Here is a 21,878-nt window from a genome sequence, read left to right as displayed (position 1 = left end):
TGATACCTACATGTGTTCTAACCTTCAGTCATCAGAATAGCTGCATTTCAAACAGTGACCACAATGAACTCCAGCAGAGAAAAATGCTAAAGTCACCTTTTACAAATCACTCCAGTGCTTTAACCTCTGTGAGGGATCAAAATGGAGAACAAGAACAATGTACTATGACAAACAAGTGTTTACTTTTTTTTTTATAGAAAGAAAAATAAGAATAAAAATACTTTCAATAAGAATATATGTGGAAGTCAGGTCTAGATATTATTTGAAATTTAAGTCAAAAGTTTTGAACCCATTTACATTTGGATGTAATTCTTTCTATCCTCTCTTCTATGAAAATATATCATAGGACAATTATTCTCATGCAGATGAACCTCACTGAAAATCTTCATTTTGTTTAGGTTTTATATTGATTCATTTTGTACCCGTCTTTACTTTCCATATAGATTTTCAACCATTGTCTATGGTGATGCTTTCAGTTTCCTGAGGAGTTCAAGCTGGAACACTTGCTGACAAAGAAATATTGCCCTTGATTTCTCTGGTGGAGAAGGGTTTGTGCAAATCTAAATAAGTACTCTTTCTGCTATGCAGAAATTTCAGAAATTGCATGAGATGTAAATTTGGAAATGTTACTCATTTGCAGACTAGCACCTGCTGTGTTTTCAATATACAGGTCACGAGTTCACAGCAAACCCCACAGAATTACTGAGTACTCAAGCTTTTGAATCTCATCAGAGCACACAAGCACATAAGTGATCATTGTTGCTTTAAAGAGTTGTTCACAAAACATTGCAAAGATGATACACATTTTTGAAAAAGCAGCAGTTTTGCTGATTATCCATCATTTGCATCACAATCATGGACAAATTTCACACCTCCATTCATCGTTGACTTTTAGTTTAATATTTTGCACCAGTTATTTAAGTTCTGGGAACATTATCTGGGAAATGAATTTGACCTATGAGCAATGGTTGTAAAGAATGGAAAAACAGAGTTGATAACAGCAGTCAGGATTTTCTGAAACGATTTTCAACCTTGTATTTGTGGAAGCCAATAGGAGCTGTGACTGCTCATAGTATGTTAAACTGTGTTCAAGCAAAATTTTCGTTCAGGGGATTCACAGCACTTTTGAGATTGTGTGCTACAGACCTCCTCGTGTGCTCAGCTTGCAGATGCTCTGAGCTTATTTCAGCCCTAACAAAAGAACACTGGAACTTGTGCTCAAGCTACAGCAGTTTACACTTTTAGCTTGACTATATCTAGTTCAAGCCTTAAATGTCAGCCAAGACGGCAGCTATTGCATAAGTGGGGATTGAAACAAAGACCTTTTAGAATAAAAAGCATAGTCTATGCACTGCTGAATATATCAAGCTTTTTGGAGAACCTTGAATGTACATAATTATATAGTGATGCATATAATTATTTGGCAACCTGCTAGAGGGGAAAAGTACATTCCCAATTGCATGTTTGTCCCTTTATAACAAGGTAGAGATGAAACTTTGTAAAAAATTGTCCACTCTTTTCCTTTTCTTCATTACAGCTATAGCTTTTATGATCGACATGGGACATGTATCCCCATTTTTTCTACAAATTATCCCAAGAGAATTCTCAGTAACTTCATAAAATACCTTTCCTTTCCAATATGGAAAATTTTGGCTATATGTTTTCTATTCCAAATTTCATTGTCTAGCACTCAATTAATTTTACTTGTGAAAAATGACTCAGTTGTATTTTCTAGTGTTGGAAATATAACACTAAATTAATGGAAACTTGCACTGTGATAAGTCTCTTGCTCAAAAGACATCTGTTATCTTTTGTGAACAGGACCCTAGATTAGATGATCCATTTAAGCTAGGTGTTAACAGAGCAACATAAGCCTGTGCAGCCTGATAAATTTCTAATCAAATTACAAATCTCATTTTCAGTTTGTAACAAGATTCAATTAATTTATTTATTTTGTGCATGTGTGCACTTCTGACCTGTTATCCAGGAAGTGTACGGCTGAATTATCCATTCCATTTCCTTTCAAATGTAAAAAATATTTGCTTTTAAAAAAAATTATTTGGTATAATCTCTATCACAGATATTTTGGGTCACACCACAATCCACATATGTGGGGCTTTTCTCCTTCCATAATATTACGTTTAGATTTCACTCTAATTCCTGTACATATATAGACAAATCAAGAGAGATCATAAGTGCATAGAAAGGTTTGGGTTGAAGACACCTAAAGATCATCTTGTTCCAGACCACAGACAAGTAGCTCAGAGTCCTGTCCAGCCTGGCCTTGAACACTTCCAGGGATGGAGCATGAACAGTTCTGGGCAGCACATCAATTCCTCGACACCCTGATGGTAAACATTTTCTTAATATCTGATCTTAACCTATTCTTTTTCAGGTTAAAGCCACAGTTCTCTCTCTCAATGCCCTTGTAGAAAGTCCCTCTCCAGCTCAACTGTAGCCCCTTTTAGGAGCTGGGTGGTGAAGTAAGGTCTCACCAGAGCCTTCTCTTCACCAGGCTGAATGTGCTCTGTATCCACAGCACCTCCACAGAGGTTCTCAAGCACTCTGAGTATCTTTGTGGCCTCCTCTGGGCTCACTTCCAGAGGTTCACCATTCTTACCATTCTATGTTGAGATCCCCTTCCCTCTAGAACAGAAACCAACTACCCTGCCTGATATAATTTGCAAACATCTGAGAGGTTACTCAATCTCACTGTCCTTGTCTTTGACAGAGACATAAAGTAATACAAGTCCCAACATTAAGCCCTGAGGAATATCCCTGAAACTATTGTCCCCCTCTTCGTGGGAGGGAAAATTCTGTCCAGACCCTGTGCACTCTTTAAATTGAAATCATCTAAAGCTTAATGATAATTCTTTCTTAGTGGAAGTAGATTTGTTTAATTTTTTGATGACCTAAACTAATAGATAAACAAATCTCTTTCCGATTTCTTTTTACAGGTTAACCCCAGAATAGGAGATCCGCTTTCATCAGCTTTGCATGCATTTGAACATCAGCCCCTTCCTTAAACACCCTACTAATTCCAAAAGGCCTCTCTTTCATCATCTATTCTCACAATTCCACTCCATTAAGGGCCCCTAAATTTCCACAGCAAAGTGGAAAATGAGATTTTTCAAGAAACTCAGTTATTCACACAAGTCTTCCAGCTTGATCTTAGTTTTCTGTAGTTACTTCTTCATTGCTGGGAAACATCATGAGTTACAAACAGAGAAAAATGTCTTAATCATGAGTGTGAGCTAATGACTAAGGTCCCCAAACAAATAAATAGTGCTGGAATAGGCAAGCACCCCCTTCTGGGCCACAGGTACTTCAGGATAGTGAAAGTAAGGATGAAGGAGCCCTTATTGGCTACCTTTCCAGCATGAAAAATCAAATGCAATTTGTCCAGATTAGTGGGCTTAGTCTCTTTCTGATTATCTGGTGCCACAAATATGTGACCCATGCCTATGCCTCTGATTTTTAATAAACACATTTGCTGGGTCCAATAGTTCGGCAATTTGTACTGAAAATTAGATGTAATTTGCCCTGAATGCCACTGGTTTCTCAGATAGTTAAAAAAAAAATGCCAGGCAGTTCAGCAAATAACTACAACGTCTCTGCAACTGAATCAGGCTGGAGATCAGGTTTTCTTGATGAAGCTTTCTCTTATCTGCTTCAAATCCAGGCTCTCCCCTGCTTTCAATTTCCATAACCTTCTATATATCCTCTCCAGCCTTCCTCCACATTCGTTTTTCTGAGTCCTATTACTTCCTACTCTTCCTTAGAAACACTCAGCATAAAGGGTCTGATGTAATGACAAATGAGCAGGTTTTTCTTGTTGAAGTCAAGGATGTTGGTGCAGACTCTCCCACAAGTGTGGGAGAATGAAGGGCTACATCTGCTCTCCCGAGACCTGTGCCTACCCTTCCCTGGCTCTGCTCTAGCATTTGCAGAAATACCAATGGATTTAGGATACTTGTGACATTTAGTGATCTGTCCTGAAAGCCTAATAAAGAGATGGTAGAGTGATGGAGAGAGACGGAGAGAGATGGAAGAGTGATGGAGAGAGATGGAAGTAGTGCTTGTGTTCTTTCTTTGTTTCACTTTTTTTTTTTTTTTTTTTATGTTCATCATTTGGCAGTGTTCTCCTCCACCTTGCTGCCCAGTGAGGGACACAGATGGCTGCTGCCTGTTCCAGTTAGCTCGAATACCCAGTAGGAGCCTTTGGGGCTCTTAAAAAAGTCTTCCTCTAGGCTGCTCTCAGACCCAGCCTTAAATAAGGTTAAATAAAAATTTAAAATATTATATGGAAAGTTTTCTCTAAAGAATGCCAAGCTCATACAGCAAACCTGTGATCCTTTTTCTCCCACTCTTGTCTATATTATTTTTATTTTGCTTTTATTCCTCCTCCTTCACAACTTCCTTTCTGGCCCCTCAGCCTCACTTTCTTTCCTTTCTGCTTCTCTTCTTTTGCCATCTGCTCCTGGCTTTTGTTTTTTGGTTTCCTCCTTCTCTGGCAATACAAATATCTCCCCACCCACTCCAAGAGCACTATTGGGTTTTGTTTCTCTGGGCAGTGTTGTAGCAGCTTTTTGCTGCAGTTTAAACATAAATGACAACAATAATATGAACACTTAGGTTTAAAACTAAAAAGAGTATCTCACAGAATAGGCATATTTTAATTTGAAATAATAGTAGGGCTAAAGCCTCCTTAGAGTGGTGCTTTATGGAGTTGGAGCCCCACAAGATTTCTGTGGAACTGAATAGATGGGGAAGAAATAAAAAAAGACATCCCACCCCTTTTCTAGGTTATTTTTTTTCCTATAATTACCAATAACCCACTATTAGGCTTCAAGGACAAAAATAACTCTTAGACTGTCTAGATATCACATCAGAACTAGTCTTTTCCCCCCTGGCAGCAGTTTGGAAAGATGATTCCTCAAGGCACCTGAAGTCTATAATTGTCAGATCACTCATTCCCATGGAGAAGTCCAGGCAGGTGGTATTTGCTCTGTGATTATTTCTCTTTTTTTTTTTTTTTTTTTTTTTTTACCTGGTTTCTTCACTGTCCCCAAATGTCAGATGTGTTACAGGAATACCTGTTTTTCGAGGAGGGAATGAGAAGGATATTGGAACAGGTTAACTCTATCTAAGCTGGTGCAAACAATGCCAGCTTTGACGTTTAAATTCTCATTTCCAAAAGGAGGCTTGTGTGGCTTTTGTGATGTGTAGAGACCCCAGGTGGGAGATGGTCCCCATGTGTGAGGTGCTGTCCAAACACTTTAAATTCCCTGACTAGAAGATCTTACAGTGTAAGTAAAGAAGACCAGGGAGAGGCTGGAGGGTAGAGGCTAAATTCGCACAATTTTTGTTTTACAGCAAACAGCTAAATTAAATGGTGTCCCCAGTGGGCTGAAAGAAATCTGAGGTAGAAATGGACATTGAACATCGATTACCTGAACCTCAGCGTTTTGCTCATAAAGCAGTTTAGTCTTCAGGCAAAATCTGGCCTCCGGTTTGATCTTTCAATAACATTCTTTACTTCCTTATCATTTTCAGAAGCAATGGGGCTTTCACACTGGTGCATTGTAAGGTAGACCAGGCACAAAGGAAGAGCAATTCACTGTCCATTCATATGCAGCCATCTCTTGTGCAGAGCACAGCGGGTTTATAACAGCTACCTAGCCACACTACAGAGAATAAAGAAGACAGTGTTTAGCAGATGCCTGGGTAGAATGACTAGCAGGTGGGGTCTAACCTTCATTCTTGAACAGAAGTGTTATCAGATTTTTAATGATCACAGAGCAAGCAAAGGACATACACAGATTTCTTCTCTCTTTTTCTCTGTGTGCATCTGCGTGTGGATATAAGATCACGTCCGTCTCTTGCAGTTGGGCCATGCCTAGATGTGTAGAATAAGTCATCTCCTAATAGAGGATAGTAAAAACCTCCTTACGATCAAAAGAACAGTCTGTGCCTTTTCTTTCTCCCTTTTTTTTTTAACAGAAAAAAAAAAAAAAAAAAAAAAAAAAGAAAGGACTGGGTTCTATTCTCAGCTTTACTGTTCAAGATGGGTGATTTGTCTCGTAATTGTGTTCGCTGACTGCAGCAGATGGATTCATTACTAGGGCTGGTCAGAAATCTTTCAACACAATGTGTTTTTCTGTGTGTGTGAAAATGATGAATCATCAAAACTTAAACTTTTCATGAAGATATGGCAGTGCAGAGGAAACTTTTCTCACAGAAGTTTTCTCAGCTCCCCACTGGGGTTTGTGATTAAAAACAGAGAAAGCAAAAGCTTCTCATCTTGGGGTAGCCCAGAAGATAGGATGTGTGGGCACTGTCATTTTGAGTTTCTGTTCTGAATTTTCTGAACTGTTTCTTTTCTCATGTAAGTGTGTTTGTTACTTTATCACTAAATTATTCAGCACATTTCCTTATATATATGTGTATATATAAAGAAACATAAAAGGACGACTACTAGAGTTTTAACAAGCAAAATTGAGGGAAAGATGATGGTCTGCTGGACATGATTTAAGTGAATGCAGGATATGTCCCCTGTTAAAGCCACCATATGCCTTTTTTTTGAAACAGAAAAATGTTTCAAATCTTCAGTGGGAACAGCTTGATCATTACAGGCCCTTCTTCTCAAATCCACCAGATCCTGTTTTGTTTCAGTAGAAATTACCAAGATAATCCAGAGGGACTAATGCTCAAGGAAAAGTCTTGAAGGCAAAGTCACTTAGCTCATGACCACAGCTGAGGAGTAACATTTTACAACGAAAGGAGGTCATGAGCCTAGTTATCTACTCATGTTTATACCCCGTAAAGACTTTTCCCCTCTGAGTGTTTGTTTAGCTTGTATATAAACTATTGCTGATTGTACTGCTGCCTTTGGGATCCAATCTTATGCATGACTTACCCGGTGCATAAAGAAGTTTGTCTTGGACCTCCTTAGCAAATGTTCAGTCTAGACTCTAATCAGCACAGAGAGAGAGACACTTCCAACAGGAGCTACAGCCAGCAAGAGGCCTATTTGGAAGACAGACAGGACACCAAATGTGTCTTTTAAATAGGGCAAGGCAGCTTGCTAATGGGCAGGAATTTGGCCCTGAGGTTTCAGCTTATGACAGCCATGTAAATGACAATCCTGCTGTAGCAATGGGAAGAGAAAATCAATAACACTGCCCTATCAGTGGGAACAATAATAGGGAACAAATAAAGGACCACTGTGGAGGAAAACATTAGACTGGGATTTAGCTGAAGCAGAGGAGGAAGGAAGAGAAGGGAAATATGTCAAAATTTATTTCCTAAAAATAGTATGGAAGTCAATAAAAAGGCATCTCAGAAATGGAATAAGAGCAAGATGACAACAAAGTTGTCACCAAAGGTGAGATAAAGCTCACCAAAGCAAAAAAATAGTCCCAAATTATTGCAAAGGTCCATTCTATCTATCCATTAGCAGCTCTACCTTTTCCCTTGAGCTTTTTTTCCAGACCAGTTGAGCATTTTCCATTTCTAGACTCTTTCTGTGATTTGCTTCTTACTTAAAAATATTTTCCCTGTAAGAAAAAGGAATCATGAAACACATAACCATGTTATCTCCTTGCAGGACATCTGGTATGTCCGATTTTTTTCTCTAGACAGTTCATAATGTATAAGGAGTAGCAAATCCATTGCTAAAGCTAGTTAATCCATTGCTAAAGCTAGTTAACCCATTGCAGTTCACAAATGTCCACCAGTATATTACTACTTTTAACTACACTAAAATTTGTTATTTTGAATTGCAAATAAGATTTTACCCCCATCCAGTTAACTTCTGTTCCTTTGTACTGGTATCTTGAGATTTGAAGAAATGTATGTTCACTTCACCATGGAAGTTGTAGATCCTTTTGTTAGTTCTTTAGACCACCTTTTTCAAACTGTTTTAAATTCAAATAACATCCTAACAAACATGTGAGATATCTTACACAGACCTCTCACAATGGTTTTCATCTTAAAAAAAAAAAATAGATTGTGAATATTTGATTTTGGCTTCCTCATGACACCTTGTTTTGTCTCTTGCTTACCTGCATGTACATGTTTATACGGCGCAATGATAAAGAACATGAGGTTTTCATGGCTCATTGATGTTTTATGAATCTAATCAGATCATAGATAGAGAAACACCTACTTACTATTTATCTTTTACTCTAAAGTCAGCACAGGATTTTTCACCCCCCTATTTCCCCCAAGGTATGTTCTTACAGCTATATCCAAATTTAAATGTCATGAGGTATTTGGCTTTCATCCATGTTATCTTTGTGCTATCCCATTTACAGTTAAGGGTGCCATCTAAAGCTTGATTTTCTTCCATCATTTTATGTATTTATTTTGGCAGAAACTTATTAGTATACTCTGTCAGGACAAAACTTTGCACTATTTGATCACTCCTTATTTGCATTTTTAATAGTCCCCATTAGGCAGCCTCCGAACTAATTAGCCAAGCATCTGTAATAGAAAACTCCTGTTTCCTATTTTCAGAACTAAGAAACTAATAGCTGAAGCCCTACTAGAACAATTAAGTAATAAGAAAAATACTGTGTTAAGGTTGGCAATAGACTAGCTGCCATAAATCACTACAATAATGACTTTCAGCTCACAATGTTTAAGTAGATAAAAAATTAACCCACACACTGTTTCTGTGGTCTACAAAATAGACATGTCCTAGATTAAAAAATAAAGAAAAAAATGTATGTAATGCATATTGAATCATTCAGATTTTGTTCACTGGGAGGGACAGGGAGGCATTTAGTCTTTAACATGGCAAAACCTGTCAGTTTTCATTGTGTTTATATAAACTTAAAAATTATGACTTAAATATCAGTGAAAATTATTAAATGTATGGGGTTTAGCTTAATCTTTAACCCTTGAAGTGCTTTGCTCCCTTTGATTTCAGCACAGATATTTGGTGTCTAAATCACTTCAAGGTCACAGATCTCAGGCCTGTGATTCAGCTGCCCAAACACTGATCTTTTGCATTAGATATCATGAATTATCCTGCCCCCATTCAGCTACTGCTGGAAAATGGATTAAGGGCATTGGGCATTCATATTCAGGTGACTGACTTTTGCCTGAAGTAATTTCCACTTCTTTTCAGAACTTCATTCAGCACTTACTTTTTTCTATCATCCAGAATGACAGAAGCTGTAAAAAAAAGTGGTGTTTTGTTTAAGTATCACCATCAACTTCAACAAGGAGAATGTACAATATATTATTTTGCCAAAGCAATCTTTTGCCAACATAACCATTCTGAGACCATACTTCAGAAAGACAATCACTAGAATGGAGGAGTTCCATGTAACAGATGAAATCATCAAGAATGGCAAGTAGCCAAAAGAAAAGTTAAAGTAATTTTGTAGTGAGTTTTCAAATTACTTTCCGTCCCCTACTGGAATTTCAAGATTTCCAAAAATTAACAAAAAATAACAACAATGCTTATTATTGAACAATAACAGATATTTGAGATTCATCACCAGTGTGGGAAACTGTTGGTTTCTTCACTGAGAGGTTGGTCAGTCACTGCAGCAGGTTCCCAGGGAAGTGGTCACATCATCTATCCTGTCAGAGTACCAGAAAAATCTGAATTTTGTTTTGCAATCCAGACCACTCAAAACGGCTGTTGGTATTTTAAAGTGTTTTCTTTTTTACACTATCTTTATGTCCTCCAAAATTCTTTACTATTACTTAAAAAAGTCAAACACTTAATTTATAATGCCAAATTTATATCAAAGGTCATACTTTGTGTTTTCATTTTTAGAAAATAAATTGAAAAAATCTTAAATAATATGTCCTCTGGAAAAAAAAAAAAAAGGAAGCAAAATAGTATTTTCTGAAAATCTATAACAATCTTTTAGTTTTTATTTTTAAATCCTACTTACTGAATTATTGATTTACCCAAGGGGTCTAAGATTAGATTTTTGTACAATGAGTATGAGAATGGTAAAATTTGGTTCCTGAAAAGACACAGCATCTTGTTTTACTTACATCCCTTACTACTTCGAATTTAGTTAACATTGTAATGAAGCCAGTAATGTGCTTAAAGCAATGGAACTAAATAGTGATGTTAATAATAATATTTTATATAAATAATGAAACTACCTGATTACTTAAAGCTAAGAATATGTACATTTAAAAATGTGCTCCTCTTATGTAGTTAAGTGCCAGCAAGAGACAAAAAGTATTTAAATGTCTTTTAGTCTAGAAATAGTATCACCGTATTAACTACAGCTTTGCATTGACTTGCCATTAAAACTTGCCATTAAAAAGCACCTTAGAAATTATTTTTCACCTAAGTTTCCTTTAATTTGTTTTTCTTCCTTGTAAATTACAAGATTCCTCAAAAGAAACAAGCATGAAAAATCATTCAAAGAAGTTCAGGTTTCAGGATACAGGATAACACTTTTAATCCCCTGATCTTCAAAAACAATCCCTGAAGGAATTTTGTACACAGTTCTGTGCTACAGCTCAAAAAAAAAAGAAGTGAGAATTCTTTTGTTTATTTGTTTCTGTAATTAGAAAACACTTCTGTTTTTGTCTTAGCTACTCATTCTGAAAATCATATTGGAAAAATAATACAACTTCAGTCCTGGTTTATAGCTCTTGGCTATGCCAAGACTGCACCCTTGCATATATACTCAAAACTTGCCTGTTGGACTGTTTTAAAGTGGTTCTTGCCTCTTCACACACATACTGCTCTTAAAACATCTCTAAGCCTTTCAGCACTAAGTTATCGTGGTCTCTTTTTGGGTGTATCTTCAGCCACCTGAACCAAACTTCACCTGCCTGTGCCAGCCACTGTAACAGTGAAATGAGTATGAATGTGGATGTACTAAACTAATTCTGAAGAGTGATTAGAGCCAAAATTTGAGCTTGGTTTTTGGAGAGGAAAGGCTGGTGAGCCAGCACATTGTGGCTGCCCATTACACCGCCTGCTAGGAGACAATAACTTTCCCAAAACTTGCCTGATCCAGCCAAAAAAACAATGACACAGAAGCAGACGTGTTTGTTTCTTATCAGCAGGGATCCTATTGCTGCAAGCACCACAGTGTTTTGGACTCTAGCTCTACTCATCAAACCATTGCTCTTGCTCCATCGCCAAGCAGCTTACAGAAGGCAATTAAGTATTGCATAGGCATTTGACTGTAAACAATTATGGAACTTAATATCCTGTAGCTCGGAGGGGGGAAAAATGCTTCCTGCACTGGCTGAGCTGGTAATCAATGACTTTGACAGTGGAGAACTCTGTCTCTGAAAGACAAATGAAGCTATTTCAACAATCACCCCATCACCATATTCTATCACAAACTGTCTTCAATTGGGAGATTATTTCTTTTACAGGTCTGGCAGTAAACGAGATCCAAACGCCAGGAAAAACTGGCACAGACTTTTGACTGTTCAGCTTGACCACTGAAGTCTATACATATTTTGAAAGGCATGTCATGCTGTGTGTTTTTTTGAGGCTGATGATGAGAGCTGAACTGTGGTAGGAGGCCAGCGAGTGAGTGATGCTGCATTATTTGGAGAGCCCATGCAGCTGAATTGTGCTACACAGCGTGCCAGAGATGGGATCCAGGCAGGCAAGCTTTGGGCAACTCAGAAGCCTGATATCAAGGAACAGGAGCCTCAAAAAGCAGACCAGCAATCTGCAGAGTTTTAGTGACAACGCCAAGTTCATGCTGAGAGCTTTGCTGAGGAAAGTGGGGGTGCATCATTTGACACAAGATATACAGTCAAAACATTAAAAAAATTCTCTTCATTAAACATCAAGATGTCTTTGAAGCTCACAGCAGAGGTTCCTTTACTGTGACAAATGATCTCCAGGGTCAGGTCAGATGCATTATTTACTTTCCAAAAACTTCATGTATAATACTATATAACCTAACTATAAATGTTAGAGTTACCAGATAGGAATTTCTGTGAGTATTTCTTACAGCATTTCAAAATGTTATTCTTATCACTTGTCCACAGACATCCATCTTTCATATAAAGCAAATGATCAAGTGTAATCTCTGAGGAGAAGAGAAAGCTCTGTCATCACCTCAGGGGTGAAAAATCCTCTGTTGTTTTTACATAGAAATCATATATGAAACTTTAATATGGGGTGGATGGTATTATTAATTCTTTCTGATGAGTAAAGTGATCCACAATGATATTTCAGATGTTCCTGTAGGTTCAGATACACCTTTAACTAGATCTAAATTCCCATGACCAGTGAGATAATCTCACTGCAGGGTGATCCAACCTGTCCTAAGTCAGATATGCTCCTATAGTGAAATTAATCAAATTTTTGTCATTTATTTTCATAATCTATAAAAGAATCAATCAATAAACAAGCAAACAAACAAATTAATGAAGAGGTCTAAAGCTGAGGGAGGTGAATAACCTCCATAGTGACTAATAAAAGGCCCAGAGAGATAACTGAACAAACAAACATTAATAACTGGGGTCTGTGGACTGGCAGAAAGTAAAGTCAATGCCAGTGCCTGAACTGAAGCTTTGGGATGAGATATAGGCTCCTGATGAGATGTGTGCTCCCCCAAAATTGGCAACACTGACATTCACTTCAGCAAGGACAACTTCTCATGCAGACCTCTCATCTTCCTGCCCTAGGATCTAAACAGTAAATCACTAAGAGTAAGAAAGAAGTTCTTGGGGTCAGAATTCAGGGTTGTTTAGGAGCAAGGGGCAGGAATCAGTGCAGGGGGGAGATCAGGACAGAAGGTGATGTGTGGCACAGAGAGTGGGCCATGAAGGCAGTGACCTGAGCTATGGGGGGACACTCTGACCTCCAAGACAGAGTGCCAAGATTCTCCAGCCTCTTCCACCTCCTGCCTCTCATGCAGGTCCCTGGATCATAGACATCTATAACTTTTATGAAACATATTCCCTCAACATGTCCTTCCTCTCTAGAGCCAGCAAATGTCCATTCCTCAGCTCCAGCCCTGCTTGTTACACAGCAAGACAAAAATAGTTTTTTGGGGGAAATTTCTCAGGAGCACTTTACCAGGTCCCTTAAAGGTGTTTAGTGTGTGCTGTGTCACCAGGCAGGACCCAAGCATTTACAGAGAGAAAAGACAGGAGGAATGCCTGTACCTATAAAATTTGCCTGGTGAGATTCCTTGCCTCTGCCTCCAGCTTCATGCTGGAACTCAGCCAGTCTGGCAGTGTCAGGGTACAGGGTCCTGACACTGGCTCCTGTGGAAAATCAGGAGTTTTTTTGCTGTCAACTCCTTCTCTAAAAACCATTGGGAATCCCTCTCCTGAGCTATGCTTTAGCTCTCCTTGTCTCCCCTGCCCTGATTGCTGCTCAGATCTGACAGTCTGCCCAGCTCTGAAGGAGCTGCACATGAAAAACTCACAAACAGATTCTGTAAACTGTTCCTGCAGTTGCAGAAATGGTCTCAGAGGAAAGTTTTCCGTGGATAAGACAGAAGAAATGTGTACAGTACGAGGACTGATGGCTCTTGAATGGGCTGAATTTTTTCAAGTTTTTTGTGAATTTTTTCATGTCCTTCTCCTCTCCTGAGTAACTAGTGACAGGACAAGGGGAAAACGGGCTGAAGTTGCACCAGGGAAGTGTTAAATTGAATTTAAAAAAATATATTCACCAGAAGTGTTGTCAAGCAATGGAAGGGGCTGTCCATGGAGGTGGCGGAGTCACCACCAGAGATGTTTAAAAGATGAGATGTGTAGGTGTGGCACAATGTTTATTGGTGAACATAGCACTGCAGAGTTAATGGTAGGACTCTGGAAGGTCTTTTCCAGACTAAATATTTGTATAATTCTATAGCAGAAGAGGTCAGATGGATATGGGAACATCTTAACAGTAACAAATGGTAACAAATGGTGTGCATTGTGTTGCTTTAACAGCTTATTTAAAAGACTGATTACAAAACCCTTCTTTTCCCAGTCAATTTATACTTTCTGAAAGCATGCACAAAGTGATAAAAATTGTTTTAAAAGTGCTAGCCATTTCAGAACCCATTTTGCCTCTTACAGCAGTGGTCCAGGTACACTTGCAAAATGTGTATTGCTTTTAACAGCATTTTATATTTGGAAAACTATTATACACCCACCAGGTTTGACTGCAATGGTTCATCCACACCTGAGGATGAGGACTTTCTGAGAATCACTAACAAGTGAAGAGAAAGAGTGGGGTTTCTGTATGACAAGAAAAAAAAAAAAAAAAACTTTTCCAGAAATTGGTAGAAAAATATAATTTTGTTGTTCTTGGTTCTGGATGATTGTATCTTGTTCATGGGGGGCTTAAGAAGAAAAAGTGATGCACTGAAAGTATAATGGAGTAATAATAAAAGCAAGAAGAAACATGCTGTCTTCATTATTCCTTTATTAAGATTCACCTAGTACACCTGATGACATTAAGTAGCTGCCAATAAGATGTGAATTAGCATCCACATCTCTGGAGACTATAGTATCTCCTTTAAGTGCTCTTTGTTCAAAATGGAGGAAGACTCAAACTTGTCCTTTTCAGAAAGAAATAAATCTTTTAATGTAGCTGTACAAGACAGGCCAGTACTCAGAGCTAATTCCTGGCTTGGATCATCATGAGTTCTTAGTCACAATCTCATAATTGATTTAGCTCAGCAATCAAGTTGTGAAATGGGAAGGTATCATAATTAAAAAATTGAAGTTTGAGAGATATCATAAGAGTCTTCATGGACATGTAGTGTAGAATCTTTGGTGGCCTCCACAATATTGAAACCACATGAACTATTCTTCCCTGTCCTGTAGTGAAGGCTTATCATTCCCCAACCAATTTACAATCAAACCAGTCTCTCTGTAAGTGTGATTTTTATTTGTGGAGTGTGACATCTCCATCTCTGGAAATTACTCACTAGGTGGGCATTTTTAAAATAATTTTTATTAACTACTTTTTTTTTTTTTTTTTTTTTTTTTTAATGGACAAATTATAAAGCAAAGAATGAATATAAGAGGAAAGGAAATGAGGAATAGGTTAATCTCTTTTTGTTGATGAAGGACAGACTGCTTTAAAAAGTTGTTGTAAATATGAAGGTCACATGCACATTCCAGGCAGAAAAGAACCTAGAATAAATCAGGGCATAGGACCAACACGGTCAGAATTGAAGTTTCCAAGATGATCATGACTGACTTCTGGTGGTAAAAGTTGAAAATATAGGTTAGATGTTCAGGAGGAATGGTTTTAGGACCACATTAAGGTTAGTTTTAATTCCTGATGTAAAATTAAGTAAAGGATTTTACCAAGTTTGTATAGGAAGTTCTTGAAATAAAATCCTTTCTCAGATCCTGATCTAGAAGAAAATGCCATAAAACAGAATTACACTGACCCCAGTCAGCTACATATTTACTCCAAAATTAGAAAACCAAAGTTGCATTTACTGGATGAAAAATCCTGAGAACTGTGATCTTGTAAAAGGTTTGAAAGAGAGAATGAGAATCAGTCATAGCTCATCAGCAGAATATGGGATCTAATGAGATGTTATGTTGTAGAGGACCAATATGATCCTTAAACATATAAATGAAAATATATCAGATGAGAAAAAGGAATCTTTTTATTAGTTTGTACTCTGCATTAATATGAATGTTATAGGAAAACGGTCCAGTCTTCATACCTGCAGCTAAGAAAAGATATTGAAAAAAGATTGGAAAAGGTTTGGAAAAGTTCCACAGGAATTATTTGAAAACACTGTTCAATGAAGTACTGCATGCTCTATTTAATTTTTCAAAAGGAAGATAAAGGCATAACTAGACATGGTCTATAAATATCTCCTGAAAGAATAAAAAAGTGATGGTGAAGTTTCTCCACTCTTAGAAGGAAAAACTTGAAAAGATCCAGTGGCTGGGGATTGAAACTTGGAAAACTGATTCTGAAAAGAAATATCCATTTTTAACAAAAATTATGAAAAAACCCAGTAGAATGACTGACAAAACACTTTAGTAGGTTTTTCATCACCTAGAACTTCTAAATGAGGAAATATTTTTTTTTTTTTTGCTTGTAGAATGTACTGTACAAGCATAGATCATAGAAATAAAACTGGAATTTCTTCATGGGAGTGATGTCTTTATCTGAAGTTCAGCTAAAATTCCAGAATCAATTAAATTATTTTAATATCAAATTGAAATTGGATGTTTTATCTAAGATGGCTGTGCAAAAAGTGTTTCCTTCCACATCCAGTGGATAAATACTAACACCTTCATATGGCTGTTCACTTTTTCCAGACAGGGATCTTTGGTTAGATGAATCACCCTCAAAATATACCTATTTCTTCTGGTTGTACAGTGAGGTTGTGTGTAAGTGCTGTGTGAACAAACATAGGTATCTACACTTAGTCTTACTACTGGAAATCAAAACCAGAATTGGTATTTCTAGTGCACAACTCAGCTCATCCTAAGGAGAACTAAGCTGGGCCTGGGAACTGTTCCTTAAAAATACGTATTTATTGTACTAAATTGAAAGCTCTAATATTCCAGTTGCAGATCCTGTAGTCTTTTACAGTTAGAGTCGTATGAGATGAATCCTATCCTTAGCTAATACAATTTCTCATGGCCTTTAGGCTGAAAGGAAATTCTGTGAATAATTAAGCATTCAGATATAACAATGATAGTCAATTTTACATAATTTGTGAAGATTTCTTTCTAGCTGTAACTTGAAGAAGAAGGGTTGGTCTCTCTGCCTCATTTAAATTTTGCTGAGTAACTGACATTTTCCAGTTCTATTTTGTCATTGAGGGAAGCTTTATTTTAAAGGACCAGGTCATGACTTTGGGTTATATTACTTTATAGTGGGCAATCTCAGTTCTACCCAGAATACTTTATGTGTCTGAGGTCAGACTTGTAGACACCTTATTAGCACCTTCTTAATTTAAAGATGTAAAAACCTCATAGGTAAAGTGAGACTTGGTGTGTGTGTGAAAGGCAGAAAACTAGGAAACTTAATAAAGATTTGGCAATCCTGTTATTGTCTTACACCTTTCATTCTACTAACCTAGGAGCAGCCCTTTGATACCATAAATTATATACCTATGTTTGAGTGAAGGGAACTACATGATGAGTTGTGAGACTTGGAAAAATCTAGTCAACATTAGAGGAAGTGTCTGAATGATAGACAGAGAGACAAAGTCTAATCTCTGTAATTCCCTGATGAAACATACACTGAGGCTTAACCTAATCCCTGAAGGAATGACAGCAAAAATAAGGTGAAAGACCAATTAGCCTTCTCCCATACTAATCCTGGTTAGAGCAGCTTATTCTTTTCTTACACTTGTGGAGACATTCCTTGTACCATGAAAATATCAAAATTGTGCTGGCCATACCTTTTCTTCAGAATAATTTCACTGCCACAGAATATCAGTCCTTGTTATCTGCAGGTTTGTCACATGCCAGAATTAAAAGATTTCTGATCCCAGTGGAAGATTCGGTAGTGATAAGTCAAGAAGATAAGCCAGGCATGAAAATTAACCCTGGATAGAATGATTTTAAGTTGATTCTATTCAGATTAAATGAAAAGATGAAAGCAGGTCTGTAACTAAGGTTTTGAGTGGTAAAGGACAAAAGGAAATTAGGCAGAAAAGTCAGCTGGGTGGAACAGATCCACAGCATGAATATAAAGAAAGTCTGTATATTTTCCTTTTCCAACATAGGAAAACTACAGAGAATTTCTACCACAAGAAAAAAATTACACTTGAGTAAAATGTAACTAGGCTATACCAGATGAAAAATTGTAACAGAATAATCAGTAAGGAAAAACTAATAAGCAATAGAAGTCAAAAACATTTATAGACACAGCAAAATTATTTTGGACATTGAAAGGCCAATATTCTTGAGGTTGTTCAAGACTCATTAGCAAGAAAACAATATATACAAAATGAAAGATAAAGATTAAGGCAAAAAATTATTATGCTTCAATAATGAATGTATACTCTGGTTGTCAAGGGAAATTAAAATATTCAAGCAGCATTAAAGAAGTAGAACAAATATAAAATCATAACTGTTTAAATATATTTCAGCTATACATTTTACCTATTCAACCTTAGTCTGTGGAGAGAATATTTCCCAGTTTCAAAAATGATGAAATAGCATAGGGTAGAAATCAACCTAACAAACATAAAAGTGTTCTATAAACCAGTTCTATAAACCACATCAGAACAAAAACTTGCAGGAAAAAGAACATTCAACTGTACGTATCTGAATCTTCAAAATCTTATGACAGATTTGTGTTTGATTTTTGATTATCTTGAAGTCTGACATAAGCAATTTTAATATGAATGGTTTGCTTCTTTTCCAGTGAAAAGAACTTGTAACATTTACATCTTTACTTCAGTTCTGCCAGCAATCTTTTTTGAACTTGATATTTGTCATATAACTCCTTGAAAAGGAACTTTATTTTTAAAAAAATATGTTTTAAATAGAGAAGTTCTTTAATGAATATCAGTAAGCTTCAACTTCTACGCTCTTTGATGAGAAACAACAATCTACATAGGATACTTTTTAATCTTTTGTGTATATTGAATACTGACTAAATAACAATGTTAGAACTGCCTTGGTCAATGCAACCTATTTCAGCAAATAAACACATCTAAATGAATTATATTGTCATAAGTCTATAATCCATTATTCCTCACTGGAAAAGGTAAACAAGACCTACCATAAAGTGTCTTTATTTGTGAGAGGAACTAGTGCATCATGGTATTCATGTGGTCACAAGGACACCTTCAAGCTGGTGACAGACCAGGAAAGAATGCAAGCATGCAATACCCAAATAGTTCCTGTAGGAGTAAAAAAAATAATATATATAATATAAATTTATTTAAAAAATGAAGTAATCAAGATATTTGAAAGGAAAATTTTCCAGTGGAACAATTTGATGCTCTTTTTTCAAATAAGAAATCAATATTATCTTGGAGGTGAAAAAGGAATGGAACACTAGACCAGGTGCCTGGAACTGACAGGACAAGTCATCTTTCAAAATGTGAATCTCAGTCATTACTGAACTCAAAGTCTAGAAGACTGGTGTGCAGAATGGCAAAGACAGTTGAGCTGAATGCCCCTCCCTTTTACTGGTTTTTGGCAGTAAATCTCTGAGTAAACTTTTAAAATTTAAAATTAAATAACCATTGAAAGCATAATGAAAGACACAAGAAAAGTAACCAAGCTGCCTTTTAAAGCATGTTGTTGTAAGTCATTGTGTTTGAAAGATATTACTCAGGCCTGGAAAAAGTCACACATTTATTTGTAATATCAAAGTAGTGTGAATAAAGCATCTTTCTGGTGCCCTGACTTTACTAATGCAGCAAATCTAAAGACTTTAGAGATTTATATGATAAAAAATGTATGATGAAAATTTCTTTCAGATTTGCTTCTTTAGGTTTCAGTAGCATACTTTGGCACACATGTAAATTTGGCATACACAGGCATTGTGCAGACTTAAGATACAGTTTGCTGTCTTGCCTAACTGGTTCCTTAGGTGGCAGTCTCAGTAAAATTCTCAGAGACAAATTTAATAGGTGTTAAGACATCCCAAAATCTATATCTGAAGACAGACTCACTGCTATTGGTCCCTACACCAGAAAAGTCAGGAACCTGTGGGAGTTTTAACACAATTTTCACTGTTTCCCCACTAGTAATTGCCACTAGATCAGTCACAGAACTGAGATGTCATTGAGAACACCAACACAGACAAGATGGCAGTCAGGGTATTTATTGATAGCACAAATTCATGTGGATGAAATTATGGTAGCTGTGTACAGAATTGCTGGCACTGGTGAGATCAGACTGGTGCGGAACCACAGAGCTCTCTTGGGAAAAACCTCTGGGACAACCTTGCTCCACCTCTCTGCTCAAAGCCAAACCTACTTAGATCAGGTTTCTCAACATCTTGTCCAGCAAATATTTGAATACCCACAAGGATGGAATTCCAAAATCTTGTTGAGCATCCAGCAAGATGCTATGAGGGAGAAAAAATTTGGAAGAAATTAATAGGAAAAAAATTCATAGGGAAGAGAAAGACCATTAAAATTCTTAATTTATTGTAGATCTTGATCCTGCTATGGTTCTTTATTTGACACAACACATTATTTGAAATATGGAAGACATGTCCAGAGATTCACTCCCTAGAGTGTATCTACCAGGTTTTCTCTCACTGTCTGTGTGCCCTGTAGAGAAAACAGGTCACCCTTTAAACACCAGAATTTATGATGGTGTTTATGATGGAATGGACCATAATTTTCATCTATGAACCTGTGACCAGAACAGTATTGATAACCCACTGATGGTTGGGTATTGATGAGCAGTGCTTTGATGAGCACAGATTCAAGGCTCTCTGGTTTTTTTCTACCATGCTGCAAGAGGTAGTCTAGAGGTGGGCAAGGAGCTGTAGGGGTAAACAGGCAGGACAGTTGGCTTGAATGGGCCAAAAGAATTTAATGTCATGCTCCGTATTTCAAATCTGAAGCATGGAGGGAAGTGTCTTCCTCAGAGATGATTAAAGATGATTGATCATCTATATGTCGGTGCTGCTTGAGTTTTATTCCCCTCTTTTCTTCACTTATTAAAGTATCTTTAGCTCAAAGAATGAACTTTCCTACTCTTGTTTTTCGTGTGTTCTCCCCTGTCCCAGCTCATATGTAAGACTGAATAAGCAGCTAGATAGGTTCTTAGTTTCTCTTAGAATCCTGCACAAATGGCCAGGAGAAAACAACAACATGAAAAAAAATAAAAAGTCTTTTTTCCCCCCTTACCCTTCTATATAAATATTTTTGAACAATCATAGCCTTACTTCCTCAGCTGAGTTTTACCATTTCCTCCATATAACATTATTTATTTTCCTTTTTTAACAGACACCTTAATTATGTTAAAGATCTCAAAGAGATTGGTACACTTTACTGTTCATATGTGTACTATTTGAGTTTATAAATTTGCTTCTTTGTGCCTAAGTTTTGCACAGCAATTTCTTTAAGGAGGGAAAAGTGAAGAGCTGGTATTATATATGAAAGAGACAGGTAGTGTTTCACTCAAGGGAACACCTCCTCTAACAATTATAATTCATAAAACAAAAATCCTAAGTGTGACACTAGCCAATTTAGTCTGATATAAAACAGGGCCCATGTTTTCTTTCATTTATATTTTTATGATATGTAATGTCTTTATAATTTTTACCACTCACATCAAAGCTGCCAACTGCTGAGTGTCTAAATAAGTAGCATGTGAAGAAAATGAGTGAATTGCTAAATGTCCCATTACATCCACAGAGAATATCCTTGCATTTGGAGTCAGGAATCTTAAAATTGAGACGACAAATGAATGGTTTTCACTCCAATGGAGTGAGGGTTTTGGCAGTAACAATTCTATTATTCTCTGTGTCTCAATAGAAAGAGAAAAACATAGACAGAGAAAGGAATGAATAAAACCAAACCCACAGAAACCTATTGCAATACCTCAACTCTAGGGCTGAACAACAATTGAATCCAAAGAAAAAGATAAAATTAAATCTGGTAGAACCTGAGATATCCAGAAATATGCTGCCTCAAAAGTCTGGAATTATTTTGGGTATACTTGGGTGGACCAAGGAGGGGAGAGATGGGTAATGACAATTTTTGCAATTTCTATTATCCAAATGAGGGTCATTTATCTGTTAGTTCCAACACAGGAATAGATCCTTAAGCACTTTAGCTATGATTGTGAAAGGAAATAATGCTCAAAAGGATTCTCTTCTGACCAGATTACAGAGTTATTAGGCTGTCTCTGGTCCAGTCTTAGTTCATAGCAACTAATACCTTGCCAAAACCAGGAAGTATTTTAGGAGTTAGGACTGCCCACTACCAGTAACTAGTCCAGGTGTACTT

This window comes from Oenanthe melanoleuca, chromosome Z, assembly GCF_029582105.1.
Source record: "Oenanthe melanoleuca isolate GR-GAL-2019-014 chromosome Z, OMel1.0, whole genome shotgun sequence".
Classification (NCBI taxonomy): domain Eukaryota; kingdom Metazoa; phylum Chordata; class Aves; order Passeriformes; family Muscicapidae; genus Oenanthe; species Oenanthe melanoleuca.
The sequence above is the reverse complement of the archived record's forward strand: the minus strand, read 5'-3'. Positions refer to the sequence as shown.